General features: G+C 52.2%; 1 long non-coding RNA gene across 1 annotated transcript in view; it reads right to left on the minus strand.

Moving 5' to 3' along the window:
• Positions 1-13,336, minus strand: part of LOC132594280 (uncharacterized) — a 231,542-nt gene that overhangs the window by 115,751 nt on the left and 102,455 nt on the right. The window contains exon 2 of the long non-coding RNA XR_009560465.1: positions 6,213-6,327. This is a non-coding gene — a long non-coding RNA (uncharacterized lncRNA). The remainder of the gene's footprint in view (positions 1-6,212; positions 6,328-13,336) is intronic.

Here is a 13,336-nt window from a genome sequence, read left to right on the forward strand (position 1 = left end):
TCTGTACATGTGTTGTATTTCACAATGAAAACATTTACAAAAACAGCCTGTAAGTGCTTATAATTAAAAGCAAACGCCCCTCCTCCCTACTCCCTGAAGGCAGTGACTGGTGACCATTTGGGCTGTTCTCTTCACGTCTCTGGAAATGTTGTGGAACTTCTCTGGAGCCTCTCCGTTAATGAAATTTTATAATCCTTTTCATTTCTGTAAAGTCAGTAGTAATGACTCCACTTCCATTCCTGGTTTTAATAATTTGAGTCTTCTCTCTCTTTTTTTTTCTCTTGGTCAGTCTAGCTGAAAGTTTGTCAATTTTGTTGATCTTTTCAGAGAACTAACTTTTGGTTTTGTTGATTTTCTCCATTTTTTTTTTAACTCCCTATTTCATTTATCTCCACTCTAATCTTTATTATGTCCTCTTGCTGCTGGCTTTGGGTTAAGTTTAGTCTTCTTTTTCTAGTAAGGTGGGAGGTTATTGATTAGAAATCTTTCTTCTAGTTTAATGTAGGTATTTACAGCTATAAATTTCCCTCTGAGCATTGCTTTTGCTGAATCTCATAAATTTTGGTGTGCAGTGTCTTTGTTTTCATTCATCTCAAGGTATTTTCTAATTTCCCTTGTGATTTCTTCTTTGACCCACTGGTTATGTAGAAGTGTGTTGTTTGATCTCCACATATATGTGATTTTTCCAAATTTCCTTCTGTTCTTGATTTTTTAATTTCATTCCACTGTCATCAGAAAACACGCTACGTATGAGTTCAGTCTTTTTAAACTTACGGAGACTTGTTTTGTAGCCCAAGATATGGTCTCTCCTAGAGACCGTTCCATGAGCACTTGAGAATGTGAATTCTGCGGTTGTTGGGTGGAATATTCTATCAGGTTAGAAAACAGTGTCTGGGGACTTCCCTGGTGGTACAGTGGTTAAGACTCTGCACTCCCAATGCAGGGGGCCCAGGTTCAAGCCTTGGCCAGGGAACTAGATCCCACATGCATGCCACAACTAAGAGTTCACATGCCACAACTAAGGAGCCCACCTGCTGCAACTAAGACCCAGTGCAACCAAAGAAAGAAAGAAAGAAAGAAAACAGTGTCTGTTAGGCCTAGTTGGTTTATAATGCTTTTTAAGTCTTCTGTCTCTTGACAATCCTCTGTCTAGTTTTTCTATCCATTACATCAATGGGGTTCTTGTTGCTCACCTATGTGGTAATGTGCGAGTCACAATCCCAGTTTCGAGGGCCCACAATCCAGGGAGAAGGGGGAGCTTCAGTTCTACTGAGCTGGGCCATCTCATCCCTGCTCCCCGGTATAGGAAGTTCTCCCTCACCTCCACACTGTCCTGTAGCCTGGGGCCTTGGACTGCTTGAAACCCCCATCAACGTCAAATACCGCCCACATTCCCAGGGTTAGTAACCCTGGTGGGAGCAAAGCAGAACTGGAGGAGTCTTGGAGACCATGTAGTAGAGGTCAGTGTGCTCCTGGTACCCATGGGGAAACTGAGGCTCAGGGAAGGGGAGGATCTTGTTCTAGGTCTCTTGGCGCCAGGCCTGCTGCTGTCCCCCATCATCTGCTCAGACCACAGCACCATGACTGACACACTGGTTGTCAACAAAAAAAGAGGGACCTGTTGAAGTCACCCTCTGTGTCATTTCCACTGTAGTGCAGGATGGTGGCGGTGATCGGGGGCAGGACATAGGATGAAGGAGCTGTGTTGAATGGACCTCCCAGCGCACTTAGAAGACCTGCACTCCCAGCGCAGCTGCACTACTCTGAGCTGTGTGACCTTGGGCAACTCATGCTCTGAAGTTCAGTTTCCTCTGAAAGCATCATGATCATTGCCATCATTTCCTGAGTCCCCACGATGCGCCTGTTATGGTACATGTAGAATCTCACTCAATCCTCCCCACAGCCTTGGAAGAGGTAAATACCTTTGGCATAGGAGGAAACTTGGGCCCCATGAAGCAAAATAACTTCCCCAAAGCCACAGGTACTCACCCATCCCTCTCTGGTGGCTCCAAAGCTACAGCCCAGAGAGTCTGCTATGCGGCCTCCATTCACCCTCGGAGCTCTAGTCTACATACTTAATGGCAGATTTGAAGCTAGACTGAGAATCAGATTATATTCATCACTGAGATTACTGTTCATTTTGTTAGCTGAGATCGCAGCGTGGTCAGTTATCAGTGGGAGATACACACTGAAGTATTTCCAGATGAACTGGCCTGCTATCTGCTGATTGGCTTTTAACTACCCCAGCCAAAAAAAAAAAAAGAAAAAAAGGAGAAGGAGTAGAGGAAACAAGATGGGCAAAGCTGATAATTGTTGTAACTGAGTGATGGGTACTTGGAACTCAAACTACTCTCTCTAGTTTTTAATGTTTGAACATTTTCATAATGAAATATTAACAAAAACCCTCGGGGGTTCTGACTCCAGATAGACCGCATCTGGGAGAGTTGGTGGTTCTCAGATAAACCGGCCACTACTTGGGGATGAGTCCCAGACCCCTCAGTGTCCCCCAGGGTCAGCAGGGGTCTGGTCTCCTGGTGGACTTGGCTGTGCTGTCTGGAACAGACGTGTGGCTGTGGACCACGTGTGTTTCTCTTCCTGCCCTGGCCACCTGCCAGCAAAGCCCTGAGGAGGCAGGAGGCCAGCCCCCGGATGCTGAGACCCACCGTGGAGATTTTCTCCCTTGACCCAGGAGAGCCCTCCTGAGGGGCAGTGGAAGGAATGGAGGCCTTCGCTTTATAGAACAGAGAGGGTAGATGGGATGGCCCTTCAGTCCCCTTCCCAGACAAACACATCCCGGCTGGGGATCTCCACCTGCCAGGAAGGGGAGGGGTTGGAAGCCTCAAGCTGGACTTCCAGGCCTGTATTCACAGCCAGCATCCCCATGGCAACAAGCTAGTTAGAGGGTCCTCAGCACGGTCCCCTGGGGCCACTCATCTGCCCCCCAGGAGGGCAGTATTAATGGGCTACCCTCCCCTCCTCCCCCCTCCCAGCTCTCAGGCCTTCCACAGTGACCCCTCCACGACCCCACCCCCTACAGCCATCACCCTGGTGTACAGAGCCCAGGAGACAAAGGCTCCCTATCCCTGGCCAGACACACCTCGCACACACAGATATACACACACCTGCTTCTGGCTCTCTCACAGCCTTCTCTCTCATGCACATACCTCTCCCACCCTGACCCCACTCACGCCCACAACGCACAGAGCCTGCCCCACATTCCGTGGAAAGAAGGAGGCAAACATTTGCCCACACTCAGACACACACACACACACGCGCGCGCGTGCGCTCCAGGCTGGGAAGGTTGTGGCTCTGCTCTCAGGTATAATCATACCAGCGTGGCAAGTCCTGCTCCACCACATGGCAATAGGTAAGTTGCTCTTTGAGCCTCTGTTTCCCCATCTCTACGTTGGCAATAATTAGACCAACCACCTATGCCAGTCGTAAAGATTAAATCTGATCATGAGAACACAGTAGGTGCTCAGTAAATGCTTCCTCCTTCTTCCCACTGGATCCGGGGCAGGCTCTGTCTCTGGAAGACTGTGCTGGGTTCTGAGTAGGTAGGGTCTGGGAGTCAAGCGGCCTGGTGGGTGACCGTGGGCTCTTCCACCGACTAGGGGCCTGACCTAAACAGTCACGTAATCTCTCAGAGCCCCAGTCTCCTCCTTTCTGGGTGTCTGTGAGGATTAAATGAGTTAACACAGCACTTAGAACAATGCTTGGTATTTCGCTGATGTTGTTGTAGTAATAATATTACTATTAATAATATACTAATAATACTATTAATAACGATTAGTAATAATATTACAACAACAACAAAACCATCATGCTGATGACAGCAAACACTGCCTGAACAGACAGCTTACTGTGTCCCCAGCTCTCCATCGATGCATGAGCCCAGCTAGTCCCCATAAAGTCTAAAAGGGAGATAAAGCCATCATCCCCATTTCACAGATGGGAAAACTGAGGTATAGAAACATTAAGAAACTCATTCAGGCCACAGAGGTAGAAAGTGGTGGCATGGGGATTAGAGTCCAGGGAACCTGACTCTGCTTGAACTGCTGGGCCCCACTGCAGTGCCAGGAGGTGCCACTGTCATTCTTAGAGAGAGGTCATGGGTCACAGACCTGCTCTGCCTGAGGGCTGGACCCCCTCACTTGACAGAAGAGAGAAGTGAGTTCCCGAGAGAGGTCACCCCATCCCATCACGTGCCTGACACCACCTCCCCAATCTCGTGTCCCCTAGAGGGGGCTCCACTCTGACCTGAGGGGCTGTGGAGAATCAGGGCAGCTGCAGCTGGCTGAGGGGGTACTTGGGGACCGGAGAGCCGGAGTCGGGCTCTCATTGGCACAGACCACTGAATCTTGCCATAAATCTCCCCACACCCTCATTCTCTTATCCTTCCCTCCTTCCTTCCTTTTCCCTTGCACAAGTCTGACTGAGTTTCAGTTCCTTGTGAGCAATCGCTCACTGTCACCAGGACTGCCCTACCCTGCCCCGTCCACCAAGCTGGACGGCACATGACAGGGCTTCTTGGCTTCCAGAGAATCCTTGACCTTGGGCAACCCTGCACCTGCTTGCTTTTCTGTCTGTTAGATTGGTATTACACCCTCATTCACGGGGCTGTTGTAAGGAATACTTGAGAGAACTTGGCAAAGCTCATAGCCAAGTCCCAACGTGTGATGAGCGCTCAGGAAATGCTTTACTACTCTTCTTGCCAGTTCTCAGCAGCAGCCGGGGTCTCTGGCAGATCCCGTGCTCCTCTCCCACCCCCTGCCCTCAGGCTTGGACCCCCGGGTCCCAGGCTCATGCGTTTCTTCTCTCCTCCAATGATACGCTGCTGAGAGCCATTTGGGGCTTGGGCCCTGTGCCAGGTCTGGCTCCAATGTTCTATAAGGCCTTGCCCTCGGAGGACCCTGCACGTGGCAGGAGAGGGAAGCAAGCGTCCAAGCAAGCGAGGCAGATCACCTGCACACAGAGTGACACGGAGATAGCCGGCTCTGGTGGTCCTCATCGTGGGATGCACGTTAGAATCTCCTGGGATCCCCATGCCTGGGGTGTACAAGATGGGGTTGCCCGTGGGTTTGGAACGGACCACAGGACCTCGTAGGGCCCCAGGTCATAATCCACTGTGGAGAGGAGGTGGAGCACAGAGCCACTATAAGGAAAGGGTCTGGTGCCTCCACCACCACCAAGTTCTGGAAACAGCAAAGGCTTTAAAAAATTGACTTTTGGGGGCTTCCCTGGTGGCGCGGTGGTTCAGAGTCCGCCTGCCGATGCAGGGGACACGGGTTCGTGCCCTGGTCCGGGAAGATCCCTCATGCCGCAGAGCGGCTGGGCCCGTGAGCCATGGCCGCTGAGCCTGCGCATCCGGAGCCTGTGCTCCGCAACAGGAGAGGCCACAGCAGTGAGAGGCCCGCATACCACACACACACAAAAAAATTGACTTTTGGGGCTTCCCTGGTGGCGCAGTGGTTGAGACTCTGCCTGCTAATGCAGAGGACACGGGTTCGAACCCTGGTCTGGGAAGATCCCACATGCCGCAGAGCAACTGGGCCCGTGAGCCACAACTACTGAGCCTGTGCGTCTGGAGCCTGTGCTCCGCAACAAGAGAGGCCGCGACAGTGAGAGGCCCGCGCGCCGCGATGAAGAGTGGCCCCCGCTTGCCACAACTAGAGAAAGCCCTCGCACAGAAACGAAGACCCAACACAGCCAAAATTAATTAATTAATTAATAAAAAACTCCTACCCCAACATCTTCTTTAAAAAAAAAAAAAAATTGACTTTTGGATACATAGACTACTCCAAGCTAGACAGTGTCTTAGAAATCAACTTGTCCAACTCACCAAACGGATGGGGAAACTGAGGACCAGAGAAGGGCATGCTGGTAGTCACCAGCATCTGGGTGGTGGTGCTGCTTGTGAGATTTCCCTGCACAGTCCCTGGGTTGAGGGGCACGGATGGGGGATGCCCTGTTGCTGTTCTCGAGGCTGCCAAAGAATCACACTGGAGGCGGGTGAACCAAGATCTTGAGAAAGGGGCTGTATTCGTCTCCTAGGCCTGCCACAAGAAATTACCTCAAGCTTGGTGGTTTAAAACAACAGAAATGTATTCTCTCACAGTTCTACAGGTCAGAAGTCTGGACGCAAGGTGTTGGCAGGGTTAGTTCCTCCTGGAGGTTCTGAAGGAGAATCTACTCCCTGCCTCTCTCCTTACCTCCTGATGGCTGCCGGCGTCCCTTGGCTTGCAGCTGCATCACTCCAATCTCTGCCTCTGTCTCCACGTGGCCCTCTCTGTGTTTCTCTGGGTCTCAAATCTCTTTCTTCTTTCTCTTAAAAGGACACAAGTCATTGGATTTAGGGCCCACCCTAAATCCAGGATGATGTCATCTCAAGATCCTTAAATTAATTACACCTGCAAAGATTCTATTTCCAAATAAGGTCACATTCACAGGTACTGGGGGTTAGGTTTTGGACACATCTTTTGGGGGCAACATAATTCAACTCACTACAGGGCCTCTCTGGGTCACCATGGAAGAGGAGAGAGCAGGAGCATGCCCAGATCAGACCCTCTCAGCCCTGGCCTGTCCTCTTGGGCCCAGCAGCCTGGAGCGGGCCCTCCTCACTCATCCCCACCCCGTAACTGGGTGAGCCCAGACGTGTATTGGAGCACCAGTCCCAGAGGGAGCAGGACATTGTTTGCATGCTTCCCACATGCTGGGGACTGTGCTGGGTGCTGGCGAGAAGCCGGAGGGGGAGCCAAGTCACAGGGACTCTCATAGTCGGGGGAGAGGGAGCCAGACTCCTGTACAGAGGGGCCTGGGAGTGCCTGACTTAGGCTGGCAATGCTGTGGGGCAGAGAGTGCTGGGGCTGCCTGCCAAGAGGACCAGGAGGCGATGAGGGAGGGTCAGGAGGTGGTGCTGGGTTTAGCCTTGAAGGACGAGAAGGACTTCACAGGAGACAGGTGGGGAGGAAGTTCCAAACTGAGCCCAAGTGTGTGATTGTGGGTGCGGGTGCAGGGAGGGTCCTCCCCTGGAGCTCCCCAGGCGACTCCTGCTACACCTGGTGTCCCTGGCTTGTCCTCCATTGACCCCTCCACCCGGCACTGAGCTCCTGAGAGCAGAAGCTGGGCATTTCATCACAGCACCCGGAGGATGGGGCTGGCACACAGGGGGGGCTCAACACCTTTGCTGGCTGAGTGATGGACAAAGGACTAGCTCCAAAGAGAAACTCTAAGGGGGGGCCCCTGAGAATCTTGAGGTGGAGAGCCCCCCACTCACCGCACCTTCAACACATGCCACCGTTGTTACCATCAGTGATTGACTCCTGGGGTCCTTTGTGTATCACACACCACGCAACACAAACACAAACACACACAGACCCCTCAAGGATTTGAGGCAGCGTGCCAAAAACTACACAAATAGGGAAAACAAAACTTAAATATGTGAAGATGAAATTGCGACCAAGGAAAAATGTGGATAGCGGTATCAGCCTTGGCCTCATGCGTTCAGTACCTACTGTGTGCAGAACACAGATCGGTGATTCCAGTTTCTCCATTGGACCTGGCCAGGGAGGGGGCTGGTCAGTTTAGAATTCCAGAGTTTTCGATTTGGAAAAGCCCTTAGAAGTGCCTGAATTCAATGTCCTACACAAAGAGAAATGCCCTCTACTTCATTCGTTCACTCGTTCATTTGCTTAGTCAACAAACCCTTTATTGGGTACCTACTGTGTGCCTGCTGATAAGCGCGGATCAGACAGACGGTCTGGACAGAACGGCAGTCATCTGTTACTGCTCCAGGAATCTCTGCTCTTTACAAAGTGCTCTCCAAGGGCTGTCTCCCTGTGTCCCCAGGGAAGCGGGACACAGAGGCAGAGGCTGGGATCCGGCCTGCCAGGGCCAGTGAGTAAGAGAGAGGGTGAAGGCCAAGCCCGATCCAGGTTTTCTGGGATGGGAACGGGATTGATGCCAGGCATTCAACAGGCTTTTCCATGTCGTGTATTTCATTTTATGTATCATAATGCTGTGTGATCTTGAGCTGGATACTCAGCTTCTCTGTGCCTCCCTGAGCTCATCTGTAAAGATGAGATCATTAAAAATGAAAGGACCTAACGCGCCAATGTTGGTTTTGACAAATGTACGGTGGTTACATAAGATGCTAACAGTAGGGGAAACTGAGTGAGGAGTTTACGGGAATTCTCTATCATCTTGGCAACTTTCTTGTAAATCTAAAATTATTCCAAACTTGGAAGTTTATGAAAAAACTTAAAAGACCATTTCATGAGTTTGTTGTGAGGCAGATTTACTAAAACACATTCTAAGTATTGGTGATTATGACTTAAATCTCACAAAATATTGTGATGGAGGTTTATTATACCCATTTTCCAAACTGGCCTCAGAGAAGTTCAGTGACTTGCCTAGAGGCATACAGATAGTAATAGACAACATCTGGATTTGAACCCAGGCCTGAAACGCTCCAAAGGCCACACTCTGCTCCCTCTAATATTTTAGAACTTTCACTGACAAGGAAACGACCACTTTGCCGGGAGCATTCTGCTAATTAGAGCCTCATCGTTGTAGTGAGAAATGATCAAATGTCATCTCCTTGCTCAGGCCTTGATTCCAAATGGATGGCCACACTCTCCCCACCCCATCTCCCAGGAGCTGACCCATGTCCCCTGGTCATTGTTCCTCTTTACCTTAAGTGAGGGGCTCAGAACAGGCCCAGGGCTCTGGGTGTGGCCTCCTGGAGCTCAGCCATCCTCTTTCTACCGTGGACAGCACAGTACCGCTCATGCAACTTGGGAGGAAGAGAGCCTCATCTTGCTGCTGAAGGGGCCACAGGGAGAGCATGGCCCCGGCTGCTCAGATGTTGCCAAATAAAAAGACACAGCATTCAGTCCTGGTGACTCTGTGTGGCAGTGTGGTTGTGGGCAGTCCTTTAACTTTCCTAAGACTCAGTTACCTTATCCTGTTACACAGGGACACTAATAACAGTACTTCCTGTCCCTAACTATTACCTCCCAAGCAGAGTCCCAGATGAGATAGGATACCCCAGCTCTGCCCCCCCCCCCGCCAAGTCCCATATATTTCCCAATAGCATAGCCTATGGGACTGTAACGCCAATTTTCTTGTATCTCTTCCCCCCAGAAGTCTGTGATTCCTTCTGGGACAGCAGCTGTGTTTTATTTACCTTTAGGTACTCAGTGCTAATAATATTGACAGTAGAAAACCTTCTATAGCACTTCCTCTGGGCTGGGCTCAACCCTGTGAGGTAGATACTATTTTTATCCCTATTTTACAGATGAGGAACCTGAGGCATAGAAAGATGTCTAGAACTGTACCTGGCACACAAAGTGTCCAATATCTGCTTTTGTCAGAGAGATGGAAGGGTGGATAGGCGAGTTAATGAGCAGATCGGTGGATGGACGGCTGGGTGGATGGGTATATGGGTAGATGGATGAGTGTATGAAAGAATGGACGGATGGGTGCATATGGGGGGCAGATGAACTAGTAAGTGGGTGAGTGTATGGGTGAGTAGATGGGGTGGGTGGGCATGTGGAAGGATGACTGGATGAGTGGGAGGGTGGATGGTTGGACGGATGCATGGATGTATGTATGGCTGGATGGGTGAGTGGGTAGATGGATAGATGGTGGATGTGTGGATGAGTCAATGAATGGATGAATGAGTGAGTGAATAGATGGTTGAGGGCTTCGATGGTGGTTCATAAAGTGCCTATGCTATCAAGCCCTGAGAGTGAAGAAGTAACCTTGCAATCATTTAAAGGGTGGAGGCATTTAGCAATAGCAAAGGAAACCTCCTCCCCTTAATCACGGAAAGACCCTGGGAACAGGAGACCTCCCCATCCCCAACTCCAGATCCTTGGGCAGGTGGCCATCTCGCAAACCTGCGGCTCTCTCCTCCCCCGCCCCTGATACCGCCCCGGGGCAGCCCCCCACACCTGCGGAAGAAAGGTTGGCAGAGGCAGAGAGGGTGGGAGGGCGGCTTGTTCCCTCGTTGTCGGCAGTAACCTTCCTCCCGGCTGCTTGTTCGGCGTAATGTTCCACTTGTCTCCCCGCAACACTTGGATACCCGAGCCAATTTTGTCATGCAAATGAATTCAGCCCATTGTAAATCCCGCGGAGGGAGCGGGTCTCGGAGCCAGCGGGGGCGGGGCTGCGCCGAGAGCCAAGTGGCTCCCCTGCTGCCCTCCACCACCACGGGGGAAGAGGGTCACAGAGCTTCGCTGCGGACCCCTGGCCCTTCTCCGCTAAAATCCCAGACCGTTGAAGCCGGAACAGGCTTTACAGATGGATCATCTCCGATTACAAGTTAATAATCTGAGGCTCAGAGAGAGCCAGTGACTTGACATAGACACACAGCCAGTTAGCCAGGGCTCAGCCAACTCTCCCGATTCTCAGCCAGAATGCTCTCCACTAGGTCGAGCTGCCCCAGCCGTCGTCTTCATTCAGAGCCCACTGGCCACCAGGATGGCCTAAATCTACTCCTCCATCCAATCTAAGCTGCAGGGCGACAGTAGGACCTTCCAGGGGCCAGGACCTCCCAGTAGCTAGTTGTGTTACAGGGAGCAAGACCGAAGTGTGAACAAGGGACAGGCCTGGCTGTCAGGGGAAGCAGGAGGCTCTAGGGAACAGTCTGTGGAGCTAGGCAGGTGAAGGCCAAGTCCAGGGATATTGGACATGGTAGGGCTGGACTGACAGGTATTACTGGTAGAGAATCGGGCTGGAGTGCAAATGTCAGGGGTTCTGCAAGGAGGGCAGGTTGGCACGGATGCCAGGATGTCATCATCAGCAAAAGCAAGAAAGTGTGGGAGGAGTGCTTGGTCACTGGGAGACGATGTGTGACTAAACCCACGGAGCTACCTGGAGCCCCGAGGAAGGCAAGCCCTGCACGTGAGCTCTGCCCGAGGAGGGCAAGGACAGAGGTTCCAGGCTGCCCTGTCCCAGCTGCAATGCTGGCAGCGCACAGGGAGGGAGGCGAGGACGGGAGAACAGGCACTTGGCTCAAGGCTGCAACACTCCAGCCACTTTACCCCATCCTGGGCTCATTCTTGCAGTAACTCTCTGAGATAGATGTTGTCCCACTTCACAGATTAGAAAACTGAGTCCAGGGAGATGACCTGCCTGGCCCTCAAGGCCACACAGCTTAAAGTGGAGATCTGAATCATGGTCCACAAGATTCAGGCATTCCAGAGGCGGTGTTCTTGCCACTCCACATTCTGCCACTCCTGCCAAACTGGGCTATTGGGAATCAGTCCCTCATGGAACTGCTGACATCTGAGGAGGGTGGGGTTGATAAGAGAAGTGGTTATCGGCAGAGCCCAACTTTCCAGAAGGGGAGAGTTTCAAACCATTTGGAAGACTCAGGGGCTCCAGTGATGCACTGGATAAAGCCCTGTCTTCTTCCCTGTCACCGAAAGCCCTTTCCAAACTGCACCCCACCCTGTACACACTCCCAACTCCTGGCTGTTCCTCAGCCTTCATTCCATGCTCCTCCTTGCCTCCAGGTCTTTGTACAGGCTGTTGCCTCTGCTTGGAATGCCCTTCCCCGCTTTGTCCACCTTCTGACCTTCAAGGCTTGATTCCGTTGTTCCCATGACCCTCCTTTCCCCACCCTGGCCAGCGTGGCTTCTCCCTCCTCTGTGCTCCTGTAATTCTCGCACTCACACCTATTACCCTGCTTGTTTGTAGGAATTTATATCGTGTCCGTCTCCCGAACTAGTCCTAGAGGGTCAGAGGCATGTATCACCTCCCAACACATGCCTAGGGCATGGTAGGGGCATGATAAGTACTGCATTGGAGGGAGGGAGGGAGGGAGGGAGGGGAGGGGAGGGGAGGAAAGGAGAGGAAAGGAAGGAACTGGGAACCAGTTGGCCCTAGAAGGAAGATATGAGGCAGATGCAGGGTGAATAAACCCTAGACTTTGGAGTCAGAGACTCCTGAGTCTTGAGTTTCACCGATGTCCTAGCTGTGTGATCTGAAGCCTGTTACTTCATCTCTCTGGGTCTCAGCTATCTCCCCTGTAAACTGGGGATGGTAATGTCTTCCTCTTAGGTGGTTGTGAGGATAACAGAAGATAAATATAAAACTCATGACACGTAAGAAGTGCTCAACAGATGCTGAGTCCCTTAACCTACCCCCTGCCCAGTGCTGGGCTCTTGCCAAGTGCCCAGAAGGGTGAGTGCACGATGCTGGGGTTCAGTCATACACCAGGAGAGGCTGTGTCTGGTGGCTCCCCATTCTCTACACTGCAGACACTGTGACCAGAGACCTTCTGTGCTCCCCATCTCTGTCTGGGGCCCCTCCTCCTGCCCTGACTGCATCCCCCATCCCATCGCTAAACCCCTGCTCGGATGCTGCCCATTCTCAACTGGCTTGAGCCAAACCGAGTGCAGGAGGTCAATCCACTGCTAGAAGCGCCTGGCCCGGGTCATTCTGAGCAAGTTGCGGACCTGAACAGCATCAGATACGGCCTCAGGGTCCCTGCAGCCGCCGGCAGGGCCTTGGGTCCCCTCTGCCCCTATGGCTGCAGGCACCAGTGCTCTCTCCTGCCCGGCCAGCCCAGAAGGCAGGATGCTGCAAAGGAAAGCGACTCCCCAAGAGCTGTGAGACTGGGGCCTTTGTCCAGCTCTGCCTAGGACCTGACGTGTGCCCCGGGCCGGTCCCTTCCTTCTCTGGGCCTCAGTTTCTCATCAGCCAACTGAGAGGGATGGACTCAGGAAACGCCAAGGCCTCAGCTTTATGGGAGCAGGACCTGAGGATAAGGCATTCCCTTACAGCTCAGACACTTCTCCCGAGATCCCACCACGCTGGCCCGGATGAAGGAGGAAGCGCTTAGCGTGTCCAGGCATTGTGCTAACAGACCTTCTTAAATAAATGTTCTCATCAGTCCTTAGAACCACCCTATGGGGCGGCCTACATTATTATCCCCATTTCACCAGTGGGAAGAGGGCCAAAGAAGGGCCCTCACCCCAGGCTGCACAGAGCCCGGTTCTGCTGACCTCAGCCTCCATACATATGGCTGACGGCTTGGACCCCACCTGGCTTCAGGGCTTGGCTTGGGGCCGTTTGTGAGACTCTCTGCCCAGATGTGCCCACTCCCCTCTGCTGGCTTTGAAGGAGGGTGGTCCATGGTAGATGGAGCGAGGAGGACTGCCAGTGGGTTTACGCGCAAAACGCGCTCGCAGTGCCCCACAGCGCCTGGCTCCTTGTGGGCACTCGTGCTGGAGAAAGGGAGGGGGAAGGGAGAGACCCATAGGTCCTCGATGTTCAGGGGACGTCAGCCCTCCACATCTCCACCTGGACAGTAGACCTCTCTCAA

Source organism: Globicephala melas, chromosome 20 (assembly GCF_963455315.2).
Source record: "Globicephala melas chromosome 20, mGloMel1.2, whole genome shotgun sequence".
In the NCBI taxonomy this organism is placed as follows: Eukaryota; Metazoa; Chordata; class Mammalia; order Artiodactyla; family Delphinidae; genus Globicephala; species Globicephala melas.